Source organism: Rhipicephalus microplus, chromosome 8 (genome assembly GCF_043290135.1).
Source record: "Rhipicephalus microplus isolate Deutch F79 chromosome 8, USDA_Rmic, whole genome shotgun sequence".
In the NCBI taxonomy this organism is placed as follows: domain Eukaryota; kingdom Metazoa; phylum Arthropoda; class Arachnida; order Ixodida; family Ixodidae; genus Rhipicephalus; species Rhipicephalus microplus.
In genome coordinates this window covers 52,561,434-52,589,257 of record NC_134707.1, presented here as the reverse complement: position 1 = coordinate 52,589,257, position 27,824 = coordinate 52,561,434, and the positions used below count along the sequence as shown (strand labels likewise).

The window sequence follows — 27,824 nt, the reverse complement described above, 5'->3', positions numbered from 1 at the left end:
GTTCTACTATGGGGTCAGCCGGTTCCGGCAAAACTAGAACATCGCCACTGCTGGAGAAGTACTTACTCTGACAACGCATACCAGGGCGCTATCAGGGTTACCATTGAGGGGAACTGGAATGGAGACGTGAGTACTAAATCATAGTACAGCCACATTATATTCTCTAAACGCTAAGGTACCGCATACAGTGCAGAGAATATAGACTTTTCCGGACGTTGAGATTCAAGTATTTTCTTCAATAAACAGAAGTACTGAATGTAAAAACTTCACAAGACGAGTGAGCTTATCCTTCAAATGTAGAATGATTAAGGGTTCTTCGCGTCGTCTTCTCAATGGCGTCTCTGTGATCACCTCAACCATGCCGGAAACATCCGCACGCGTACCATTAACTATTTAAAACCATCTTTGAATGTCTACTGCAACTACAGCTGCGAAGTGCCCACTAACAATTATTTATTTTTTTAATATGCAAAAAGTTCACAAAGCGTCCGTAGGCACCACCCACTCCACCTAAGCGGCGCACATTATTGATACTGTTACTGTGGATGGTAATACTTTTGCCTTAGTGCTTTCTAGTTAGTGGCGCTTTAAAAAATCAACTTTTCGCGAAACTTACAAGTTTTCACACTTACCGCGATTACGTACTTTAACCAAAACGATCCAGTCACGCGCGGTCTAGTGGGAATGACATATAGCGAAATCCGTTTGGGAATCACCGTCATGGCCATCGCCCTGCCGAAGCGCATCGCCCTCGGCTCCATCGAGAGCGTTCGAATGCCCCATTTTCTTGCCAGCTATTTCCACGACGCTGGGAGAAACTAGGTCCCACGACACGGTGATGCCGGCAGAGCTAAGCGTCCGCACATAATTGAAAAGGTATCCTTTAATGGCAGGAAACTTACATTAGCAAGCACGCACTCTTCTGCTTTCTCGCGTACCGATCGCGCCGGTCGTCACGTTTAAGTACGTTCCCTAGAAGTGCTCTGCGGTGGCACGCATGCCGTTTTCTTCGACGAAATTTAGAACAACTAACTTTGATTTCGTCGTATATATAAATATTGTAGCACATCAATCGCAAGAGAGCCGTCAAAACGCGTCGGCGGGATGGCGAAACCTAAACTTCCGAAATCGACCAAGCGCGTGTTGTAGCGCGGACGCTGACAACGAGGGAAACAGTTGGCGCGACAAGCCCTCGCACGCCTCCGATGCAAAAATTCGTTCGTGCCGTGAAGCGAGCATGCATTCTCGCCATTATCGTGGTGGCAGAGATTGGGAGATAGGGGAGCCAAACGCTCGAGCAGTTACGGCGACTGGTCAACAGGCTTGTGTTCGGGTGTGGAATTCTAGGGACCCTAGCGACCCTAGCGACCCTAGTTCTGTACAAAGCATCAAAATGTCGAAGTGGCTTGGGCGGCTCGGGGGGGGGGGAGGGCTCGAAAAACGCGAGTAAATAGTTTTTTTTCCTGTAAAACTGGCAAAATGTTAGAGGTGCGCGCAAATTATGCAAGGGCGGAATGGCGGAATTTATGCGCGTATATACGGTAATTGACGACCTACTTCGTTCTTGCGCAGCCAAGCATAAGCTTACGACGGCGTATCATCCCCAATAGAACAGCCTAACAGAACATTTGAATCATACGCTCACTGACATGTTCATCATGTACTCAACTCACATGTCTATAATGACGAAGCATCGCGCGCGGAACAGCACGAGAGACATCTGCAGTCGCAAATACGTCTATCTCAGCATGCGCGGCGCCAATGATGTGCCGGCCTTTGCAATACTGATACCTCTTTATCACCACGGATGCAAACAATCCCTATGCTTGTCGAAAGCTCTCTGAGTGATTTGGCGAAAAACAAAAAAAGCAAACACTAAACAACGAAGCGAACCGTTTTCCCTGTGATATGATATCATGAAGCGACAATAAGTTTATAGTATAAAAGGCACCTATCCGGGCAATTGCTGGTTTCTTTTTCTTTCTTTTCTTTCGGTTCTATAATGTTGACAGCGCTTCGACCGCCAAAGCAACCATCGTGGCCGCGGAGATAAAGAAGGGTGGAAAATGCAGGGCAGGCACATCATTGGCGCCACGCATGCTCAGATGTGGCGTATTTGCGACTGCAGATGTCGCTCGTGCTGTTCCGCATGCGATGCTTCATCGTTATGGACATGAGAGTTGAGCACTGTACGTCTCAGATGATCATCGCGACTGCGACATTGCGCAACCCTTTGTTACTTTTGCTTACAATAGCTCGCGCCACGACTCTGTTGGATACTCTCCCTTTCACCTGTTGTATCGAACAAAACTGTCATTGCCATTCGACATGATTCTACCCAACCCTGCCGACCAGTCCATGGCATATGCCCACCAGCTATCAGCCCAGCCGAGAAGACTCCTTTTATTGTCCATTGATTCCTTTCTGACTCGCAGTTCCATCAGAAATTTATGACAGCCACAACCGGAACGTCCGCTTTAATCCGGGTGACCTCGTTCTTTTTGAGGACTCCATCGCGGCATGTTCGGCTGGCCGAAGAGCTTCTACCTAAGTACTCCAGCCTTACCATGTGCTACGGCAGGTGAGAGATGTACACCTATGATACAGCCCTTCCAAACCCTTCCGTGTCCTCCACATCTCTAGACATTGTCCGCGTGGCTCACCTGAAGCAGTGCCTTTCATCCAATACCTGCTAACAAGCACCAGGTCGGCACGTTTGCCACCGGAGGTCGATGTTGCAAGGTTAAGACTATCTATATGCGGGGCTGTGCGAAAAATAGGATGACAACGTGTTGGTGCTCGAAAAATACGACAGCCGCCATCTAGACTGCTGGACTCTTTCTCTACTGTAAAGTAGTAAATACATCCGCAACAATATGATTATTGGAGGCGCCGTAGCGGAGGGCTCCGGAAATTTTAACCACCTGGGGTTCTTTGCATAAACCTAAATCTAAACACATGGGTCTCGAGCACTTTCACCTCCGTCGACAATGCGGCCACTGTGGCCGGGATTCGATCCCACGACCTGCGGGTCAGCAGCCGAGGGCCTTAGTCACTAGACCACAAAGGCTGGCCTTCTCAACTCTAGTTAGTGTCAAGATACAGTACAACCCTTCGCTACTCATCAATGGCGACGCCACCCCCACCAAACAGGAGCACACCGAAAAGGAAGATATGTGAGAACCTTCCACATTTGTGAAGCCTTATGGTTTATATTCCTATGGGTATAGTGGCTGGCACCAGTCGTCGTGTTTCGAAAGGTAGTGTGTTCGACTGCCGCATCATATATGTAAGTGAAACTTTATGTTATGTTACTTGTTCTTGCAGACATCATTACCGCAGACATCATTACCATGATGAAAATGACATGAGTGAGGTCGTCGGGGATCTCGCCATAAGACGCTTTCATTCTGAAATGACGTGACAGGAGCATGCTCATTATTCGCAATGTTTATGTTGCTGCTGCCAAGGTGTAATGCCTAATGTTGACACGCGGAGGCCGCATGGTCAGGCAGATGCGCCATTGCTGGCGTGAAGTTCAGCACGGCGAAAAATCCTAGCGTAAGAAACCAAAGTAGTAGCCCGTTCTGAAACCCCAGCCGCGCAAAATATGTTGAGGTGAGCTGCCAATAATAACACAAGGTTATCTTCTGTTTCTTTCGTTATTCCGCCGGAGATAACGAAAAAAGCGGGAAAATGAGGGCTATACGTGCAGAAACACAGAACAACGTACGATGAATTTAGAAGCGTGGCCGCCGAATCTTTTCCGTCTCCACACGGAAGTGCGTGGTAATATTCTGAAGTGGACTAGCAGGTTTTATAACATAAACATAGCGAATGAATATTTGTATCGCCAAAAGACATAATTTCCCGCTTAATCAATTGTTCCTTTAATGTGTAAGATGAATTTCTGCTTTTCACCGTCATGTTAATAAGTATTCTCACCATTCTTTTCTTTTTTTTTCAGCCTAACAGTGAAGATGTTCGACTTCAAAGAAGGTGCGTACGCAGCGGGCTCCCCACAATCGAAACATTCTTTCCAAAAATGACATGTTTTTACTCACTAGGTTGTTACGCTCAGATTATTATTTACGACGTCACTCACTACTCCTTATTCTGTTCTGCATGGCATACAGCTTGATATATAAAGAGTCTGCCAGCTAAGCAATGACGCTGGGTCTTGCAAAAATGGGTTTTGGTAGGATCTTTACATATTATTTAAATTAGGATGCAAATACTAATTATGATTAAATGAGCCAGTAGTCAAATTGTCGTGAAAAGCCTTAATACATGATGTCGATGAGAGCGTGGCAGAGCAGGTACCCAGCATCGACAGTCAGTATGATAAATGTGATGATACAGCAGACCATCTTTCAGCTTAAATGTGCTCGAGTTGAGGACAAAGTCGTGCGTTGGGTGGACACGTAGCTCCTTAGAGCTGCTCAGTCATGTGCCGGCTGTACATCTCAGCCAGTTGGCGAGAACTGAAGGCTGGTCGTCGTCGATGGGTGGCTGATCCAGTGAGATTGGGCAAGGCAACCGAACTAGAAGTCACGTCTGAGCTGATGATGTTGGAGACAGCAGCGAAAGTGTCGAGCGGAGCAGTAGGTGGTGGGTATTGAGAAAGGGCGTCGGCGTCATGATGTTTTTGATAGGTTTATAAATAATGTCAAACTGATATTCCTGTATCCAAAGATGCAAGCATTCAGACAATGTAGGAAGCCAGCGTAAGGCGGGGTGGTCAGTTACAATCGTGAATGAACGGCTGTACAGATAAGAACATAACTTGTGTACTGACCAAATCAATTCCTCCTCAGTGACGGTGTACTTATTCTCGGTAGCGGTACGCACTCGACTAGCGTACGCGACGACCCTCTCCCGTCCATAATCATCGCGTTGCAGAAAAGCACCAAACCTCTTCCTTTCATAGCCATCGCGTTGCAGGAGAACAGCACCTATACCACGGTCGCTGGCGACGGTATGCAGAAATGTCGGAGCGGTCCTATCAAAATGACTGAGTACAGGCTCTGACATAAGTGCTTCCTTAAACAGCTCAAACGCCTACTGACATTCTTCGGGACCACACAATAGGTACATCAGAAGCAAGTAGGTTGTGCAGTCATGTGTGACCAAATGAAGAACCTTTATGGATTTGGTGATGAAACGAGATTTATTCGGGTTGAGCTGCAGACCCGCACCAATCAGGCATGTTAGGACTTCTTTCAAGCATTGCAGATGATGTGAAAAGGTTGGTAAAAGGATGATATTGTCATCAATGTAGCGGATACACGTCTTTCATTTGAGACCATGCAGAATGGTGTCGATCATGCGCCTAAACGTCACGAGCGCATTGCAGGGGCCGAAAGACACCACGATTGAGGAGGAGGAAGAAAGTTTAAGCGGAAAGACAGGGAGGTTAGCCAGTTCTTAGACCGGCTGGCTACCCTGTGCTGGGGAAAGGGGTGAGGGGAATGATAGATGTTAAAAAAATGTTGCGAAGAGAGGAAGAAATTACCAAAAAAAAAACCACGATTGAATTCGTATAGACCATCGGGGGTTGAAAATGCCATGTTTTTCTTTATTGTCATGGTGCATGGGAAATTGCCAATATTCCGAAAGCAAATCAAGGCTGAAAAGTATTCGGCGCCTTGCAGGTAATAAAGGGCGTCATCAGTGCGTGGCACAGGGTACACGTCTTTGCGAAGGATCTTATTAAGTGAGCGGTAATTGACACAAAAGTCCATGTAGCCATCTTCTTAGGAGCTTGCTCCTTTTACTGGGGCGTTGTGTCTCGTCGTTGCGTGTACGCTAGTGCTTATTGCTCCCCCTAGAGGTGCAGCTATGCTTTTCCGTTTAGAAAACGCGCACCGCCGCTCAGGCGACGCTCACTCACCTCTCGGCGCGTGCTCCAGTTCAGCAGGAGACCGCTACATGGCCGCGCCTATATATAGGGCTTGCTCTTGGCGTGCTTCCTTTCTTTTTCGCCGGACACCACTCAGAGCACGTTGACTTCACTACCCACTAGTGTTGCGGAGCTGCCATTCTGCAATTCGAATGAATCCGGAATAAGTCTTCATTCTCGCGACCCCGGAATAGAATTGGAATGGAATGGCGACAAAATTTGGAGGAATAGAATGGGATTGGAAATAAACGCATTTCTCGTGGAATAGAATGATAACATAATTACGTCTTTTTCCGGAAATAGAGCCCACTGTCGTCAAAGTGGTGTTTTTCAAACTTCAAACATTAAGAGCTCAAACTCTCCTTATGAGCAATACATCAGTAATTTAAAAAGGCTTGGCTGATTCCAAGCATGGTACATTTAAAGCAACGCACGTACCTACTATTATTGTGTCCTTGTATAGACTGTGTCGCTCGGAGTTTCTTCTCTACGCGAAACCGCGGCTCTAAGTCATGGTATCCGTCTTGCGGAACTATACGGTGGTGGCATAACCCCCTTATATCTTTTGAAACAGCAGGCGCCTTAGCCGCCTGCTCTCCCCCATACTTCACTTTGGTTTTGCTTCTGTCACCATCGGTGACTCGGACGCATATTCGAAAATGTGCTTGTCTAAGTTGCGGTGCATATTGACGCACCACAACTTAGACAAGCGGATGCACCAAAACATTGTCTAAGTTGTGGTGCATTCGCTCCTGGCGTTGTTTACCGACGACCACGCAACCTCAAAGACACACTTGTCCACTCTGAAATCAATATCTCAACCCCTAATAATTCATGCCGTCCTTGTTTAAAATCACGATGTCTCGTATGTAAAGCGATGCGAGAAACACACAAATCTACCACCACACAATCCAAGCTTTTGATTAACCTACTAGGAAACCTAACATGCGATTCCTCTAATGTGGTATACCTACTCGAATGCAATGTGTGCAGTATGCAGTACATCGGACAAACAGAAACACCATTTAGGATTCGCTTCAATAATCACAGAGCCTATGCGAAATCAGCCCCAAATCTACCCCTATCAAAACATCTCAATCTTCCCGACCATGCATTCGACAAACTATCAGTAACGCTCTTAGAGACGAGATTTAAATCAAACCAAGAACGTGAACAACGAGTCATACCTTATCCACCTATTTTACACCCTCGATAGAGGAATAAAAGAGAATCAGGGTACACTTGCAGCGATAAAAGCATCAGAAAACAGTAACGGCAAACAGTAAGGGGCACAGGGTAGCTGGACTTTTTGCCAACGTGCCCACTACCACATATATCGAGCTCAAGTGGGGTGACAGTTCAACGTCTCATCGCAGTCCTCCAGCCCGACAACAGGCAAAAAGACCACCCTCGAGCCTCAGCAATTAGCATTGCGGCCTTCCAACCCGACACCTTCTGGGCACGTGGAGTCGTACACCCCTGTCCTGCCGGATGGGTCACAACATGACACACTCTACCAGTCCACGATACCAACAGTTCCCAGTGATACTAGCGAGATGAGCAGACTCCGTGATCAGCCGGTGGGGGATTCGTCTACTGCACGGAAGTCATTGGCCGAGTGTGCGAGTGCTTCACTCAATCAATCTATGTCTGCCGAAGATTGATGGACTGTATGCCTATTTTGTCTGTATCCGCCCACCGCGCATTGGCCGACGGCAGCTATGCGCCGCAAGCAGGTGAAGTCAACAAGAGCACTTCTGGCCTCCCGGTGTACAGCCCTACTTGGGATTACGGGCTATGCAATGACTTCGAGATCATCTGAATGCCGCACGGATCACCAGAAGGCAGTCTGCGTCAAGGACGAACCAGACATGGATCGGCCAGATGGCGACCAGCTGGCAAAGAGCAGCCAGGTGACGCCTTCGCACGCCCCTGGTGTCTGCACCGTGATGTGCACCTATGGTGGCGTTACCTTGTATGGACGCCATGATACAGAGCCATCAAGGAGCATCTTGATTCCTCGCGGCCACAAAAAACAGGAGCCAGAGATGGCAGCGCAGAGGCTCTTGCGTCAAAACATGATGGACGGGAATCGCAGCCTGTCCAGAACGCCGACGGGAATGGAGACTAGTGCCCGAACTGCGCCAACTAAATTGCCTGCTGCTGCGGCCACCTCGAAACACGGGGCACGTTTCTATCTGCTGGCCGTTCTGTGTGTGACCTTCCAGTTTGTTGCTATCGCGTTCATTGCTTCGCCTTTGCGGCAAAACTGTGACTTTTTTGTTTGTGAATGTCACGAAGGGAAGTGTAGTGTCGCAGTTTCATTGCAATAGCAATTATATTGACACTCTCGACTAGATTTCACTTCTGGCGTCTGCGTCAGGCGCTGTATATGTACATGTATCTGTATATATAAAAATGCAAGAAAGAAAACAAGCCACAAAAAGAGACACCGGCGCGCGGAAGCGAACGTGGGACCTCCGCATCGTGAATGCGAGGCGGTAGCCACTCAGCCGCCTAGGGGTACTTCCTTCAACGTTCAAACAGCATGCTATTTATACCTGCAGCTTACCGCTGTTGGCAGGCATCTGGTGAGGGGGGGATTGTGTTTTCAATATTGTCACCAAGATGGTGCACTGAGCGTGCGGCGGCTCTCATCTTTCACGAGTACTTTGGCCCACGGAGAGGAGGGGAGTGAATGATCTCTCGCGTCCCCTTATCTCCTGGTGGGGAGGTTCATACGTGTTGACTGGCGTTGCGCTTGTTTGTGATCTTGTTAACTATACATGGAGATCATGTCGGACAAAGTTCGGTGAAAACGTCTGTCAGACCATTCGTTTGTGGGTGGTAGGATGATGTGGTCTTGTGAATGGCGTTCGATGGCTGGAGGACTTCATCAAGAACTTGAGAAAGAAGTGTCCTGCCACGATCACTGAAGAGCACACGTAGAGTACCGTGGCACAAAACTACAGCACGCATAATGAAATTGGTGACTTCGGAGGTAGCACCAGAGGGAAGAGCTACCATCTCCGCATAGCAAGTAAGGTGGTTGACGGCAGTAACAATCAAACGGTGACCGGCGAGAAGAAAAGGGAGTCATCCATATAAATCGACGCCCACGAATTCCAAGGGTGTGGATGGACATGGCAGAGGTTACAACGGCCCCGCTGGAAGAGATGGTGTACGTTTTCGGTGCTGGCATGACACACACGAACCGACGTTCTTGCCCACACAAGTGGAAAGGCCAGGCGAGAAGTAGTGAGTTTTGATGTGGTCGTAAGCCTTGTGAAAGCCTAAGTGGCCAGTTAGCACGTCATCGTTCAAAGCTGGTAAATACTGGAGACGAAGCGAGCGAGGAACGACCGGAACCCATTGGGTACCGAAAAAAAATGGCAAATTTGCCGACATTATCTTCCATCCTGAAGTTTGAAGCGTGCAAGCTGTCGTCTTAAGCAGCTGTTTTGAGCCAGTGAGCCGATCGATGATTGTGCGGCAGTGTGGATCTGCATGTTGCAGTGATTCAAAATCTGTAGATGAAAGAAGATCGGCCAACGCAACAAACTCTTTCGGATCAACAGCCATCAGCTTGGTCATTTGGCTGGTCAGTGAGGAACAGATTGAAGGTGAAAGTTGGGCACTTCGCGAGAGTGGGCAACGCGAGAAACTGTCGGCAACTTGGTGTTGCTGACCTGAACTATATCTGACGATGTAGTAATCCTCGTGTATATGTGGCACCCAATGGCCAAGGCGTCCCGACAAAATCTTGAGAGTCAGTAAACATCACAGGGCATGATGGTCACTCACGACTGTGAAGTGTCAACCGTATAGGTTGGGGCGAAAGTTTTGCACGGACCACATGATGGCGAGGCATTCTTGTTCGGTGATGCTATAATTTCGCTCGGTAGGAGAAAGAGTACCACTAGCGTAGGCCACAACTTGTTCTTCAAAGGCGTCGTTTTCCTAAAGCAGGACTGCACCGATGCCAAGTCCACTGGTGTCAGTGTGTAGAACAGTAGGTGCTGCAGGGTCTAAATGTCGGAGCACTGGCCGTGATGTGAGGCATCGCTTAGGAGTGCGAAAAGCGGTTTCGCAGGCATCCGACCAAATAAAGGGCAAGCCCTCGGTCAGAAGTTTGTGCGGAGGAGCGGAAATAAAGGCGAAATCATGCAGAAAGCGGCGAAATTACGACGCTAAGCCAAGGAAGTTGCGAAAGTCTTTGGATGTCGTTGGTGTAGGAAAGTGAAGTACCACAGCAAACTTGTCGGGATGGTGCTCGATACCATGTTTACTGAAAACGTCCCCAAAAACCTTGATGCTGCGACTGGCAAACCGACCCTTTTTAGTGCTAACCTGAAGACTTACCTTATTCAGACACGTTAGAACTTCATCTAGCCGTTCCAAATGCTGTGAGAAGCTGGGCGAAAAGATAATTATGTCTTCCAGATAGCAAAGGCAGGTCTTTCAATTTAAGCCCCACAGTACCGTATCTATCATGCATTCAAATGTGGCAAGGGCATTGAATAGGCCTAAAGGCATTACAATGAATTCGAAAAGTCTATCAAATATGCCGAAGGCAGTGTTCTCTTTACTGGACTCATGCATGGGGATCTGCCAATAAACAGAGCGTAAGCCTAGATTTGAAAAGTACTCGGCACTTTATAATGTATCAAGAGAGTCGTCAATCCGAGACATGGGATAAACGTTTTTGTAGGTAATCTCGTTCAGCGCTTCGTAGAAGACGCCGAGTCGCACCGAGCCATCTTTCTTTTTCACTAGTACAACAGGAAAACACCATAGGCTTGCTGAAGACCTGATAACGTTGCGTGCGAGCATATCATTAACATGTTATGCCATAACCTTGCGTTCAGAGGGATATACACGGTAACGGCAGTGGCGAACGATGCGGGATCCGCCTGTGTCGATGCAATGAAGGGCCATGGTTGTTTGCCCAAGGCCATCAGAGAAAACTTCGAAGCAAGTTTTCTGCTTCATTATTATAGTGAGCAAGGCATCAGTCTCGGTCAGATCAAGGTCTGTGCTCATAGTGCCCTTGATAGCGCGAGATGAACATCCTGCGGGTGGACTATGTGGCAAGGAAGCGCCAGGTGAAACAGTGACGACAACCGGTGCTTCCTCAAAATGCTGGCAACAGTGGTTCCTCCTGGCAGCAGTAGTGGTTCATGTGTCGTGTTGTAGGCGGTAATGCTTGATAACCCACTGGAGAAACGCACTAGGCAAGAGGAAATGGCAATTCCGCGGATAATGCAGCACTGGCAAGGGATAGCCACCATCACCATTATCACCGTCTATAGTCTCGTGATCTGATCGTAATTACGTGCTCTTCACCAGAAGGCAGGTGCAAATCCGCAGCTGTAACAAGGCAGGGCGACGAAAAATTGGAAGGAGAAGAATGGTCAGTGTCCGCAAGACGAATAAGAGGTTGACCACACGAAATTACAGCTGACGCAGCTGATAGGAAATCCCAGCTTAAGATAATCTTATGAGCGCACGAAGGAAGCACAGCCGTCATATGATAACGGATTTAATCGACGAGCATGCAAGCAGTACACTGTTCGGTGGGGCAAATAAGATTGTCATTAGCACCACATAACATAGGACCAACATAAGAAGTCTGCACTTTTCGTAAATAAAAACACAATTCGAGGTGAATGAGCGAAATTACAGCACCAGTGTCTATACGAGTGTCAACAAAGACACCTTCAACACCAACAGGCAGTGAGTTTGCTGGGCGAGAGGGAGGAATCGTGTTTCGATGACGGGCTGTTTCCCCTCTAGAAACTGCAGCCTCTAGTTTTCCGGTTGGCTGTGCAGAAAACTTGCAGCAGGACCTAAGGGTGGCGACGTATGCCGAAATGGTGACGGGGAACGGTAGCGAGATGAGCGGGAAGAACGGGCCAAGCCTCGGGACTGTGGAGGTGAGGGCGAACGCTGTGAAGATGCTGGATACGGTACGGGAACGTATGCATCGGATCTTGGGGCAAAGTCTTGCTCACAAGCTGAATATCCCCGTCGATCATACTGCTGATGGCGGCAGCCGAAGCGGGATATATGGCCCCGTATGCCACAGTAAAAGCAGACGGGGCGCGGAGGATGCCTGATCGTGTAGTGTGGTTGCACCGGCGCCTGTGCTGCGATCGAAGCCAAACGTTCGCATGCAACGTCAGCAGGCACACATGAAACATGTGCCGGGGCCCATGATGCAACTACGGCGTACGAAGGTGCTCGAAAGGGCAAAGGAGACACGGCTCGTGTGACGCTTTTCATCGATGCCTGTTCGTCCCTGATAATTTCACGCGGGTTTGGAGCAGGAAGGCGGACATAAAAAACAGCGGGGTTGGCAGCAACAATACCGTGAGGTTCCTCTCGGACGATCATGCAGATAAGAGCACGTAATTCAGGCTCTCCGGTAAAGTGCACGTCACAGGAGGCCAGTGGAAGGCGCACGAAATGAAGCGCGTCTAGACGTTGGCACGTAGTAATGATGTCTTAAACCATATTGAGGGTCTGAATGACGAAGGCATTGAAAACGACAGAATTGATGCCTTTCAGTAGGTGACGAATGCGGTCGGCCTTCGTCATGTCACTCAGGGCTCGGCGACTAACTCCCGCATTCACAAACCCTCCTCGACTCGACTTTCTCCCTTCATTTGACAGAGTTGAGCACTTCGCCACTGCTCGGCTGAAAATGGCGCTACGCTGCTCAGAAATCGCAGCAGATTATCGATGACATGCAGTGACTTTCCCTGCCTAGAGACGGTGCTCCCATCAGCTTTTTCGAGTGAAGGTGAAGCTTTGAGGGAAGGGACGTTCTGAAATACGGTGGTAAAAGCCAGCACGCCTTCAATATATAATGTGTAGGATTCGTTCGGCCCTTGAATGCGGGTGGCGAGTTTCTGTTTGGCCGCTTCAGAGCATCCTGCAGGCGTGCCAGAAATCCGCCGGAGTTGCACTTTGAACAAAGTCCAATCAGGAATGTCACTCATGGTTGTGGAACCATGTTTTAGCAACCTCTTTGAGGAAAACGGGGACGTATAGCAGTTTGTCAGCCTCGTCCCAATCATTACGAACGTTTGTTCTGTCGTAATTATCAATCCACTCTTCGACATCTTCTCCGTGAAGGCCATGAAATACCGGAGGGCCTCGTTGTGGTGTACTAACGGTGTAGTGAGTCCCAGCAGGCTGAGGGGGTGTTGCAAAGAAGGCGGCAGGGGCTGGGTCATTTTGCGCCATCACTGTTGGCAAGCAGAGCCGTCTACCAAACCAAAGCTCCATGTGTGAACAGTAGAGCAAGAAGACGTTGGAATCACAGCACGCTCCACCACTTGTCAGACGACGCCAGGTACAATGGAACGACCGCTGTATTTTCCAACACAATCACAAGAGGCACAAGCAGTGAAGCCCACGAGTCTGACGATGACGATCATTACAATGATTTTTGGGTATACAGATGAAGATGATATCCCGCCGCGGTGGTCTAGTGGCTAAGATACTCGGCTGGTGACCCGCAGATTGCGGGATTGAATCCTGGCTGCTGCGGCTGCATTTCCGATGGAGGCAGAAATGCTAGAGGCCTGTGCGCACAGGTTTGGGTTCACGTTAAAGAACCCAAGGTGGTCAACAAGGTGGTAAAAATTTCCGGAGCCCTCCTAAGGAGTCTCTCATAATCCTATGGTGGCTCTGGGAAGGTAAACTCCACATATCAATGAATCAATCATATGAAGAAGATGAAGCAAATAGTGTCAGTATATATATATATATATATATATATATATATATATATATATATATATATATATATATATATATATATATATTACTGCATATGTGATTTGGGTATGAGCCGGTGGGTAGCGGTGATCAGGCAGATTAGAGAAGAGGACGTTCGGTTAGCGAGATAGGCCTCCGGTGCAGGACCCGTTAAAGTCTAACAGTACCCCACAGCGTAATACATACTAAATACATTACTAAACGTAACAGAGTGGTGGAGGTGCGGGGTACAGCACGTCGACGAACCACGGAGCCACAGCTGCTTGAACTTCGCCGGAGCCGTCGTCTTGCTGGCCTGCCACTGACAACAACCATCATGACCAAAAGCGAAGGTCACGGCTCCTCAACCACGCAAAGGTCAGTGCCGGCTGCACCTCGGTATCGCTAAATGGAACTCCGCCCGCTCGCGGTAAGAGCAGGGGAAGATGTGGATGCGTGGCTGACCCATTACAAAAGGATGAGCCGGTACAACGGCTGGAATACTACCGACCAACTGGGACATGTCGCGCTATTTCTCACGGAAACCACCTTGATGTGGTACGAAAACCACGACGAGTCCTTAACAACGTGGGATCATTTCGCCGAAGAACTCAAGAAATGCTTCGGCGACTCTGATTCGAAAAAGAAAAGCGTGGAACGCACGTTCGCTGAAAGAGCCCAGACTCCTGGAGAAACATGTACCACCTACATAAAGGAGGTTCTGATGCTCTGCAAGATCATAGACCCGTATATGTCTGAAGAGGACATGGTCGGACACCTTCTGAAGGGTATAGCAGAGGACGTCTACTATTTTTTGATAGGCAGGGAAGACCTCACTTCCGTATCCACCGTCCAACGTCACTGCCGTAGTTTCGAGAAGCTGAAGACCCGTCGTATTGCCCCGAAGTTCGGTAGGCTGACAAATGTCACAACGGTCGCCAGCGTCGGCGTAAGCCTGCTTCCGACCTTGCCGCAACTATCAGGGCAAAAGTGCGCAAAGAACTACAGCGACAAGACACACTGACCGACGACACCATGCATCATCCGCCTACCTGTTCATTCTACTACCCGGCGCCGTTCACTCCTCTGCCACCATCGGTATGTGCGACGGACTTTAGCGAAGCTGAAAATTCCTCGCCACGCCGAGACTCATTCGCGCCTGACCAGCGGTATGACCGACGCCTTCGTACCAGCCCCGCTCCACAAAGGCGGGCTGTTCCCGTTCAGCAAGCTGCTCCACTCCGTTCGGGTAAGCGACCTTACACAGCGGAGCGCTCTCAGCAGTGGTTCGGCGAACGACCCCTGCCCGTCTGCTACAACTGTGGCGTCAAAGGCCACATTTCCAGGTACCGCAACTACCGGCAGCCGCCAAGGTACGACCACTCACCGAGATCCCACTTCTCTGGCTTTGCACGAACACCAACGTCCCCTGGAAGCGCTTCCCACGAGATAACAAGGCCACTGCGACACCGTTCTCCGGCCTCTGACCGCAGTCTGACACCCCCGCCAGCCTCTCGCTCCAAACGGTCGCCGTCTCCTAGGCGCCGCTACCCTTCGCCGCCGCTACCCTTCGCCGCCGCCGGAAAACTAATCGGCGTGACCGTTGGAGGTGAGGTCGCTGGACAGTCTTCGATTTCCACAGAAATGCCTTCTTTATTTTGCATGTTTCGAAATAAGGTTCGTATGCTAATCGACCGTGTCTCAACAATGGCCTTAGTGGAAATAAGTGCAACCATATCAGTGATGATTCTAGCATTCAAACGCCTTCTTGGACGAAAGGTTACGTTCCGTTGAGACCGTGCTGATACATTTCGTGGAGTGAGTGGAGATATCTTACAACCTGTTCGTGTCTGCTCAGTGACTGTTAGTTTGGGTGGCCAGAATTTTATCGCTGATTTTGCTGTTCTCTTTCATTCAATGCATGATGTAATTCTAGGACTCGATTTTTTGAATCTTTGAGGTGCCACTGTTGATTGCCGCACAGGAGAGATTACAGTATATTCAAATGTTCCAGTAGCGTTTATCGAAAGCTTGCCCTGTATGGAAAGCACCCTTTCTTTGCGTGTCCATGGAAACAACTGTACCACCCTTGTCTGCCAAGTGTGTTCCTGTCGTCAGCTCCCCTGCAACCGAGATGACATTTGATGCCACCATAGAGCCCATTCACCTCAGCTGCATAAAGAAAAATGTTCTAATACCCTATTGTACGTTGTAGGCTGTGCAAGGGCATACTGCTTTGTTAGTGATCAACGGCTCCAATGAACCTTCGGTACTGCCAGAGGGTCTACAACTTGCTAAGCTCCGTCAACATCAGGTGTTCTCCCTTGCCATCCTTGCAAAGAGCAGTGATTCTCCAGGTAAGCCCGATTGCAATCATTTGCACGCCAGGGACACCTCGATAATGGCAATGATTGACAAGTCTCTTAGCACCGACGAGCGTAATGACCTGGCGAGTATTTAGCGCAAACATGCTGGTATTTTCGATTTCGCAAAGCTACAGGCTCCACTGTCATTCCCTGCTTCTCGTTTAAAGCACCGAATAGATATGACATACCATAGACCTCTCCGACAAAAGCCATACCGGGTATCGCCTTCGGAACGCGCAGTTATGAATGAACAGGTTGGCGAGATGCTAAAGAAGAATGTGATTTAGGAATCATGCAGTCCGTGGGCCACTCCTGTAATATTAGTCAAGAAGAAAGATGGAACATGGCAATTTTGCGTTGACTACCGCCGTCTCAACGCCATCACAAAGAAGGACGTGTACCCACTACCACGTATTGACGATGCTATAGACTGTCTTTCATCAGCCTCCTACTTTTCGTCTACAAAGAAGGACGTGTACCCACTACCACGTATTGACGATGCTATAGATTGTCTTTCATCAGCCTCCTACTTTTCGTCTGTTGATTTGAGGTCAGGGTATTGGCAAATTCCAATGCACGAGAAAGATAAAGACAAAACGGCATTTGTTACACCAGATGGACATTTTGAATTCAATGTGATGCCATTCAGACTATGCAATGCGCCTGCAACTTTCGAGCGCTTCATGGATAACATTCTGCGTGGTTTAAAGTGGGAAGTATGCATGTGTTATCTAGACGATGTTTTGATTCTTGGGCGCACTTTCTGTGAGCACAACACACGACTCGACCTCGTGCTGAACTGCCTCAGCAAAGCACACTTGGTGCTCAACTCAAAGAAATGTCGTTTCGGAGAGCGCCAAACACTTGTCCTTAGACACTTGGTGAACAAAGAAGGCATACGGCAGGATCCCGCGAAAACGGGTGCAGTGGAAGCGTTCAAGCAACCTCACTCAGCGAAAGAACTACGCAGCTTTTTGAGCCTCCGCTCATACTTCCGTAGATTTATCCCTGGATTTGGCAATATCGCGCACCAACTCACGTGCCTGCTTGAGAAAGGCGTGTCATTTGACTGTACTCCGGAATGTACGTCCGCTTTTTCTGAGTTGAAGTTCCTTTTAACATCCTATGCGATTCTTCGACACCTCGATCCTCTGGCTCCCACAGAACTTCACATAGACGCTAGCGGTGTCGGTGTAGGCGCCGTGTTGGTTCAACGCTTGGATACCAGAGAACATGTCGTTGCGTATACCAGTCGCTCTCTGAGCAAGTCCGAGCGTAACTATACCGTCACAGAGCAAGAATGCCTCGCCGTAGTCTTCGCAGTGCAGCGCTTCCAGTCCTACCTGTACGGACGCCCTTTTACCGTCATGACAGATCATCATTCACTCTGCTGGCTGGTCAATGTGCGTGACCCATCTGGTCAACTAGCGCGCTGGGCACTCCGTCTGCAGGAATACGACTTTACAGTTTCCTATAAAAGCAGCCGTCGTCACGGTGATGCAGATTGTCTTTCGCGACTACCGCTTCCATCGATGGACTGCGACGTGGGTAACTTCGGCACCTACATCGCGCCATTGGACCTGCCATTTCCCAATACCAACGCCTTTAAGATTAAGCAGCAAAGGGACCACACCATACAGGAGCTCCTTCCTACCGAGTCAAGACCATCGGCGATTCGCTTCTGCATGCGCGACGGACTTGTGTACAAATAGAACTATGCTACGACCGGCTTACGATATCTTCTCGTGATTCCGAAGAGCCTTCGCATTTCTGTCTTGCAGGCTATGCATGATGACCCAACGTCCGGTCATCTAGGCACAGCGAAAACTCTTTGCCGGCTTCAAGAAAGATTTTACTGGCCGAAATTGCACCAGACGACTGAACAGTAAGTCTCTAGTTGCAACGAATGTCAACGCCGCAAGCGCCCTACCAGTGCTTTTCCAGGGCGACTACATCCTCTTCCACCCCCTAGAACTTCATTCGAGCAAGTTTGGATTGACCTTCTAGGTCCCTTTCCGAGGTCTTCTTATGGCAATCGCTGGATTGTCGTATGTACCGATCACTTAACACGGTACTGCGAGACAGCTGCTAAAATATCGGCAACTGCAGCTGACGTGTGTTTATTCATGCTGCGTTTTGTGGTTCTACGACATGGACCACCTAAAATTGTTATCAGTAATCTTGGGCGACAATTCACTGCAGACGTCATGGAAGAGATGCTTCGTCTATTCGCTTCAAGCTTTCGGCCCTCTACGCCATATCATCCTCAAACAAACGGCCTGACAGAACGAACTCACAGGACTCTCACGAACATGCTTTCTATGTATGTCGCAGCATATCACAAGAACTGGGATGGCGTGCTACGTTTCATCACTTACGCATTTAACACCGCACAGCATGAGACTACCAGCTACAGTCCCTTTTTTCTTCTGTATGCTCGGCCACCTCGCCATACCCTAGATACCGTCTTCCCGTTTATCGACCACCATGATTCTGGTATATCCGAGATCGTCTGCCGTGCAGAAGAAGCCCGACATCTTGTTTACCTGCGCACCCTCACTTCGCAAGATCGCTCGAAGGCACGTTTTGACGGTCAACGTCGACACGTACGGATAATCGCGGAGACCACGTGTTGCTGTGGATGCCAAATAGGAAACATGGGTTGTGCGTGAGAGAGAGAGAGAGTGAGTGAGAAAGGAAAGGCTGGGAGGTTAACCATATATTGGCATCTGGTTTGCTACCCAGCGCTGGGGGTGGGGAAGTAGGGGCAAGAAAGAGGGGTTAGAGAGAGGAAAAAAACGCACGCGCACTCATAAAAAAAACGAAAACACACACTGGAAGGGCGTCCCAGCTACAACCGTTCAGCAAGGCCGGTCAATCGCAAAAAGTGCAGCAGCGCTTTCAGGGCCCTCTTCTGTGAAGTCGCATCCTGACAATACTGCAGAATTTCCTGCTCCGACAGAGGCTGATCATCTAATTTGTTGAGTTCCCTGCGAAGGCATAGTCGCCACCTACTTTACGCTAGGCACTCACAAAGAACATGTTGAATGGTTTCCTCCTTGCCACAGTGGCCCCAGGCTGCGGTGTCGGCCATCCCAATGCGGAAAGCGTAGACGTTGGTAAATGCAACGCCCAACCACAGCCTACATAACAGGGTCTGGTCTGCTCGGCGAAGCCTCGACGGGACTTGAAGACTTAGCGTAGGGTCAAGCGAGTACAGTCGGGCATGCTTGAAGTGCGGCTGATTCCACTGCGATGTGGTTTGCCGGCAAGCAAGTCTGCGGAGCTCTCGTGCAGCATCCGTCCTAGAAAGTGGTAGTCGCAGTTTATGATTTTCTGTGTGGGCTGAGCGGGCAGCTTGATCGGCCCGTTCATTGCCGATGATTCCGCAGTGACTGGGCAACCACTGAAATGTAATTTGGTGCCCTTTCTCAGTCAGGTGTTGTATAATCTCTGCTATCTCTAGTACCAGCTGCTCGTGTGGTCCACAGCGTAAGGCTGATAGTAGAGACTGCAGTGCCGCCTTCGAGTCGCAAAATAGTCCACTTGCGCGTAGGCTGATCAACTACAAATTGCAACGCGGCACGAAGTGCTGCCAATTCTGCTGCCGTTGATGTTGTTGCGTGAGATGTCTTGAATTTATGTCGTGGCCAACCTTGGTATCACTACTGCTCCTGTAGAGCTGTCCGGCTGAACCGATCCGTCAGTGTAGATATGTGTGGAGTCTAGATATTTCTCATACAAGAGGAGTAGTGTGAGCTGTTTAAGAGCCGGTGACGACAAATTGGCCTTTTTCTCGACGCCAGGTATGTTAATCATAATTATTGGTTGAGCGAGGCACCATGGCGGAGTCACAGGTCTAGCGGCAGGAGAGAACGAAGTTGGGATCGGCTCACCATGTGCGGTCACTGGTTTGCAGTAAGATGTGCATGGTCGGACCACTGGTAGAGAGGCTAGGTGATGTCGAGGGGTTCGAGCAAGGTGTCGTATATGTGTCCTCAGCACTTCCACATTAATGTGGGTCTTGATGAGGTTGTCCCTTGTGATGGCGATAGTCGCCGCTGTTGATGCACTTTGGGGCAAGCCTAAACATATCCGGAGTGCTTGAGCCTGGACACTTTGAAGCATTTGTATGCTTGTTTTACTTGCGTTGGTTAACACAGGTAGGCTGTACCGAAGGAATCCAAGGAAAAGAAACCTGTATAGTCGCAACATAGCAGTTGTGGACATTCCCCAGTTCTTTCCAGCGAAGAACTTGAACAAATGACAGATGCCTGTCAATCACCTTTTCATGTATGATACATGTGAGCTCCATGAGAGGTCTCTGCCAATTATAACACCTAGGAACTTGTATGATCTGAGGTGACGTATTCTTTCGCTGTTTATCAGAACGCTGTAGTTATGCATTGGTTTGCGCGTAAATGCCACTAGTGCACATTTCTCAGAGGAAATTTCCAGACCTCGTTGACGGAGGTAAATAGCAACTTGAGTGGCAGCTCTCTGAATTCGCGCTCGCAGCTGTAGAGGTGTTACTGCAGACGTCCAAACGCAGATGTCGTCCGCGTACATTGACAATCTGACGGTACTTGGCAGATGCTCATTTAGAGCTATTAGCGTCAGGTTGAATAGTACAGGGCTAAGTATGCCACCCTGGGGAACACCACGGTGGCTGTAGTGTAGCGAAGTGTCACCATCCTCGGTTTTCACGAAAAAGGATCGCTCAGAGAGATAGCTGCGTATCCACTGAAACATCCCACGACCCACTCCTACCTCCTTGAGAGCGGTGAGGACAGCTTCATGTGTGACGTTATCGTACGCCCCTTTAACATCAAGAAATAAAGAAGCGCAGAGACGCTTACGGCCTTTTTCGTGTTGCACGTAGGTGACCAGGTCTATGACGCTATCAATTGATGACCGGCCACGGCGAAATCCCGTCATAGCGTCCGGGTAGATGTCGTGATGCTCCAGGAACCATTCTAGCCGTCCAAGTACCATCCTCTCCATCACTTTGCCCAAGCAACTAGCCAGTGCAATCGGGCGGTATGATGTGAGCACCATAGGTGACTTGCCAGGCTTCAGTAATGGAACCAAACGGCTGGTCTTCCAGTTAACTGGGAGGGTGCCCTCTCGCCACGAGTCTTATATCTCGAGGAGGGCACTCCTCGCACACTCACCAAGGTGACACAGTGCTCTGTATGATATTCCATCAGGCCCGGGTGCTGATGTCCGTCTACACAAAGCCAGTGCTGCTTGAAGCTCATGAATAGAAAAAAATTGGTCCATGGGGTGATCTTGTGATGTCGTGCCACCGCGTGAGAGCGTGGAGATGTTGGGATCTGCGAGTTGACCAGATAAGTTGGCACAGAACTCTTCTGCTACGTCGACCTCCGATCTCTGTTGTGTGAAAAATTGCTGGCACACTATGCGGAACCTTATGTTGTTCTAGACCGCTTAAGCGACGTAACTTACTGCGCGGCACGTCTTCATTCAAATGGCCAACAATCTGCAAAGACTGAACTAGTCCACATAGCACGTTTGAAGCGCTATATTCCCAGAGAGACTCTTTAACTCGCACGGTGGGCTTCGTCTGCGCGGAGGGAAATGTTACTGCATATGTGATTTGGGTATGAGCCGGTGCACGACCCGTTGAAGTCTAACAGTACAGCGTAACAAATACATTACTAAACGTAACAATATATATATATATATATATATATATATATATATATATATATATATATATATATATGTGTGTGTGTGTGTGTGTGTGTGTGTGTGTGTGTGTGTGTGTGTTCTCACGAAAAATGAATCAAAAAAGATTCATAGCATATACCACGGAGTAAATCATGAGTGGGGCGCAGCGTCCATCGTCTATCTGACTGTTTGCTCCTATCACACTAGAGCACGCATCGAACACCGGACGTAAGTTTTGTTTTGCTCATGATCATTAAATTCATGAATATGCTGTGAATTTCTTGTTTAGACAGTGCCATCTATCTTCTTTAGTGATCAACTAAACGAAGACTACTAACGCCCTCTGGAGATATTTCGAAAAATATATGCATACAACGCCATCTAGTGCATAATTCATAAACTACAGGTGACTACATGCATATTACATGCTACACAGTACATACAAACGGAGGAGAGAACGACCCACAGCTTACGAAGCTTCGCCCCTAAATAATTTCGAAACGAGACAGGGCATTTGTACCGCCAACCACCCGCTCCGCAACGCGCCGCTTTAGACGATCCTGCCACGCGCCATACATCCTTCCACGTACTAAAGGTCACTTGTCTATACAGGCTGCTTAACGCTGGCGATATGCAGAGCTCAGAGAGGCAGTCACGTGTTCGTTCTTTCCCGCAATATGGCTCGAAAAACGATAAAGCAAAGCCATCGCCCGTTCGCGTTTCCCAGAAGTTGGGATGCACGCGTCAAAATTTTCCTTCACCCTACAAGGCATCGTCGCTCGTCCTTCAGCGCTATTTTCTTGTGTGGGGACATTTGCACATCTTGCGCTTTAGCAGCAATGTTTGCGTTGAAGTTATAGGTCACCCGAAGCTCACTTCGCTCACTGAAGCGGCCACGTTTACCACTTGTGCTCATCTGCTAGCGGTAAGAGCTAAAGTAGGGAGTAGTTGGTTGCACATAGTTTACGCTAGCAGCATGTGCCCAAACACAAACACGTAGCGACTTTGACAGTAATTAGTATGCACCCATGCTGTGTATCCAGTGCGTCATTTTGGTGCGTCTTTCGTGTTGTTTGTGCAGAGAAGTGCGAGAGTCTACGAGAGTTGTTAGTTGGCACTCGTCCTCTGCATGTGTGTTATTATCGTGCATCGTTTGAGATTGACCAGTTTCAAGTGAAGACTGGTTCACACCGAAGGAGGCACGACTGGAGCGGGAAAGCTAGGAAGCCTTCATGTGCACGCGTCTCCGTGTTTTAGGGTGGTTTTAACCTTTGATCCACCACTCGCCGCCGCCCGCAAAAACACAATGTTGCCAGACCCAGCTTCTATGACAACAAGAGCCATGTTGGTTTTCACGGCCAGGCGCTTCAGCTCCGCCGCATCGCAGCAGCTGCATGTTGGCTGGTTTCACTACATGGTAGACATAGCCGGATCACTCGAGTGGCAGATTTTTGCTGCTTGCCGAAGGTCACCAATCTGGTTCAGCCAATCTGAACGCCAAGCAGTGGTGACGTTGTGGTGGTGCTGATGTATCTTTGAGAGAAGCATTGCCACGTGATGGCGCCACGTGCGCAAAAGCGCGAGATGCCGCACCTCATCTGCCGCACAGCCAGCCAAAGCAGACGTGTGGTCTGAAGTGGTGCTTGGAAAAAGCGCGCGCAATCATCACCTCACCACTTCGAAAAGTTCGCTTTCCCGCCTTGTCGCTCCACCTTCGTTGTCAACAAGCCTGAAGTTTCGAGCTGCTTCCAGTCCTTCTTGTTACATTGCAATTTGTTGCTAAAGCATTAATTACATTAATTACAATTGCGGTGAAACTGGGATTCTTTTCAGTCAAGCCGACTTTGTTTTGAACTTTCTACAAGTTGATGATACCCCAACAATCAAAGTAGACCCTACAGGTGAGAATTATTTAGTCATCTGTCATAATGAGCACAAATCAAATGTAATTACGCAATATAAAGCTGTGGCTATTCCATGCTTATGAAGCTGTGTGCACTTTTAATGAAATAGTATCCTATGGTCAATATGGTCCAAGGCTAGCTATTTGTATTTTCTAAAATTATTTGAAGAGCTTGAGATCGAAACCCATACATGCATATAACAGAAATGTATTAAACCGTCATTTTTAATATTTACTTATGAATACCGCAGGCCCTACATGGGCCCAAGAAGGAGTGGGAACACCATTGAACATGGACAATACCAACAATAGTAATTATAACAGCCATCAAGGTACTGGTAAATTTAATGTAAACTACAATAAAAAAGGAAAATTAGTAAAAATGCTTCGCACTTCCAAGCACACAACATTATAACAGTAATAAAACATGCAAATACAGCAATTCCACACATGTAGCAAATTGCACACTATACATAAAAAAACTAAGAGAACGCGGGAATGAACTGCCAACATAACTGTACAACATAGACGGAACTTTACATGTCAAATGAAAGGTTATTTAAAAACTAAACAAACAATTCCTTTGTATTAGCATTAACCACTTCTTTGGGTAGTTTATTTCATACTGATATTGCATGTGGAAAAAGAGAATGCTGCTATATCTTAAGACCTGCCTAAGACCATTTTAGAAGCGAGCTCCGATTAGTGTCGTGGCTCAGTGGTAGAATACTGGGCTGGCACGCAGCGGACCTGGGCTTGAATTCTGTGTCATTGTGTCATTTTTATTAGCAAAATTCAAAGGACTGGCGTGGCTCAGTGGTATAATACTGGGCAGGCACACATCTCACTTTTTTGTTCGATATTGGTAACGAACACACGCAGCGGCGGCAGACAAATAAGGCACCGCGCGTCACCCAAATGTTGATCTCACAACAGCTTTCGCTGCAAAATTTCATAAGAGATACGTTTCTGCGATGAGCCAGTTTATTTTTTTTTCAATTTCGCTCTGTTGCAAAGAACTTACACGCGTGCAAAACGCGCGTATGTGGTGTATATAAACCTCAAGGCCAGGTTTTGCACTCTTTCTAATGTCCCAATTAGGAAATTTTGATGCAGGCTCAGAATCAGATCTGCATATTTCAGCTTTGGTCTGACGAGAGCTTTGTATCCAGTCAATATTTCGGTCGATGACGTACGACGGAAGTTTCATTTAAAAAATGCGAGATTTTTTGCGCGTTGCTGCAAACATTTTCTGGGTGTGTTTTCCAAGTTATACTGCTTGTAATTGTAACACCTAAATACCTTACTTGACTGTTTTTTAATGTACGTATAAGTATGATATAAAAAATGATAAGGTTTTTATGTTGGTAAGTATAATAGACGCCATCTTCGAAGTATTAAGCTTCAATTCGCATGTTTCACATCATACGCTAAATGAGTGCACGTATTATTGATTCGAACTTGGTTGGAATGGTTAGTCAGATTAGCATATACCACACAATCGTCGGCAAACAGTCGGTTCTTCACAGCAAGTGAGCAGGTAAATAAATGTAATTTATATAATCTAGGAACATTCAAGAGCAGAGTACCGAGACTCGCGTCGCTCCCGAGTCAACACACAGTGCATCTAAAAACACCATCATTAACCACAACGCTTTGTTTTCTCGAGACAAAAAACAAGCTATTCAACGAATGATATTGAGTTCAATGTCCATAGAATGCAGTTGGGTTACTAAATTAGCATGTGGCACAGCATGCAACGCTTTCGAAAACCTCAAGAATACTACATCAACTTTAACCCTCCATGCACTTAAAAACTCATTCTAAACTACAAATAAAAATCATCTGTTATCTCAGCTTACTGTGTTATAGTGGATAATCCAGCCCTAAAGCCATATTGATTTGTATGAAGTAAATTATTATCCTCCAAATGTGTCCTATTCGCTTTAAAAAATTATGTTCTAGCAATTTACAAACTGTGGATGTTAGAGAAACTGGTCTGTAATTATCCAATTCTGAAGGAGGCCCACACTTGAGAATCGGAACTATTCTTGCAGAATGCCAGCCATCAGGTATCACAAAAAATTCTAACAAATTTTGTAAAGAAACCACGCCAAATATGAAAAATAGAACATTATTATGCTTCTATCTTCAAAAGGAAGCAGTGGACTCAAATGAACTTATAATTCTGCAAGCAACCTCATTGTCAGTTCTTCGCTGCCAGAGACAGCGTACTGTTCTTTAGCAAGTGTACAAGTTGGGCACCAACAACGTGCGCCGAAATTTTTTATCGGCTCTTGGCGCTCTATTTCATGCCACTATCCTTATCCCTGTGTCACGACAAGCGGTTCTCATTATTATGTGGCTGCGCCACTGCTTTGAATACTACTTGACTCAGTCAAACCAACGTGATGCATTTCGACTACCGGTCAGTGGCAAATGGGGCAATTATTTTTTTTTCTCACCATTTTTACTGCAAAAGCTGTTATGAGATTAGAACGCAGATCACGCGCGGCGCCGTAGTTGTCCGCGTCTGCCGCCACCACTGTTGGGGTCCGTAACCAATATCGCAAAAATAAGAAAACTCAGCAAGAAAACAACTTAGGTATACACGTTGGGATTCGAACCGGGACCCGCTGCGTGCCAGTCTAGCATTTTACCACTGAGCCACGTTGGCACTTGGAGCTAACTTCAAAACTGTACTTAGGCAGGCTTAATGTCAGGAAAAGAATTGTGCTGATATGAGTAATAAAGCGTTTTAGAACATCAAAGGAACAACCAGGCGTTACACAATACGGATTGCGTAAGCAGTGGGTCCTCCAGTGATCCAACCCCTTAATAAAACTTGTTCTGATTCACCTATTTTTTGTGGCGCATACCCACTTCAGGCATAATTCTTCATCGTCGTCAGCCACTGCATAAAATTATTGCACACTATATTTAGCAAGTGTGTAGCGGATACCACGCTTTTCCGAAGAATGATGACGGATAGCATAGTGAATGCCAGCCTATGCTACACAAAATCATGATTATTGGTGGCGTAGTGGGCACTGAGCAAGTGTGTATGTAGCAGTTAGTCGAGAAGTGTTAAGACTTTGAAAGGCCGCTCTTTTAGCTTTCACTGTGAGTACTTGTCGGTTTAAAAATATACCAATGAATAATTTATTAAACATCACTTACAACACAAAATAATAATGAATTTTCAATGCACCAGAAAAAATATGTTCCAGGTGTGCTTAGCGCAATTGCATTTACGTTTTAAAATTTGGCCTAGATGAATATTAGGACCACCAGTATATAGTAAACCCGAAAAGAAGAATTATTAACAGAAAATAAACTCCCAACCACACAATCGGGAATTTGAGCCGACGATGCCTAGGTACGCTGCGCACCACGCAATTGACTCGGCGGCGCAGCGTAGGTGCTCTACGATGCGAACGGTATGCGATTTGTGTGCACTATTTACCAATTGAACTCGCATGTGCTCTAAGGGGAGTGTTATTTCTCAACCGCGAGATGGTCGTAAGGGCGCGCTTTAAAGGTCATCACCTAGCTAGTTTTGCGCAGAAGTTGAAACGCGTGCATGCTCCCGGCCTTTACCACCTGTACTTTGCCCTACTGCATGGCCGTGTTTAGTAAGGGAATGAGCCGCAAGCTGCAACGACTACAGATGTCGGTCGGCTGTGAATTGTAGACATTTGCAGCACGCTCCTCTAACCCACAGTTACAACTGTTACTGCTGATAGTTCCCACTGGTGTTTTGTCTACGCGTGTGTTCTGCGTGTGCGTACGTCTTTTTAGGTTGAGCAGTGCCATAAATGTGTCGAGCTGTGAGAGTTTCTAGTTCGCTCTCATCCTGTGTGTGTTCTATTCGTGCGTCCTTTGGGCTTGACCAGCGCACTGACACATTTTGTATACCTGGCATCCTTCATGTGACATTCCAATTTGTTTATATGGCATTCACTACTTCACCGTCGCGAATAAGCTGCAACATTTTTGTGTTTCCTTCAATACGGTACTTTTAAAGGTACACTCTCAACGTCATGTTGCAGGTCATAATGAATTTACGCATCTAATTCAAGGTGATTACGCTATTTTGCATGCAACACCACGTTGTTTTCTTATACGTGGTCCCAAACAAGGAGACGGTGAGTATTTTGTCACTATCATGTATCAGGAAATGCTTACGCTT

At 47.7% G+C, this 27,824-nt stretch overlaps 1 long non-coding RNA gene across 1 annotated transcript; it reads left to right on the top strand.

Annotated features, from left to right (window-relative positions):
* Nucleotides 1-27,779, top strand: LOC142769028 (uncharacterized). Its single transcript, XR_012885612.1, has 4 exons — nucleotides 1-126; nucleotides 3,968-3,999; nucleotides 23,563-23,630; nucleotides 27,685-27,779. It is a non-coding gene; the product is annotated as an uncharacterized LOC142769028 (long non-coding RNA).
* Nucleotides 27,780-27,824: the final 45 nt, after the last annotated feature.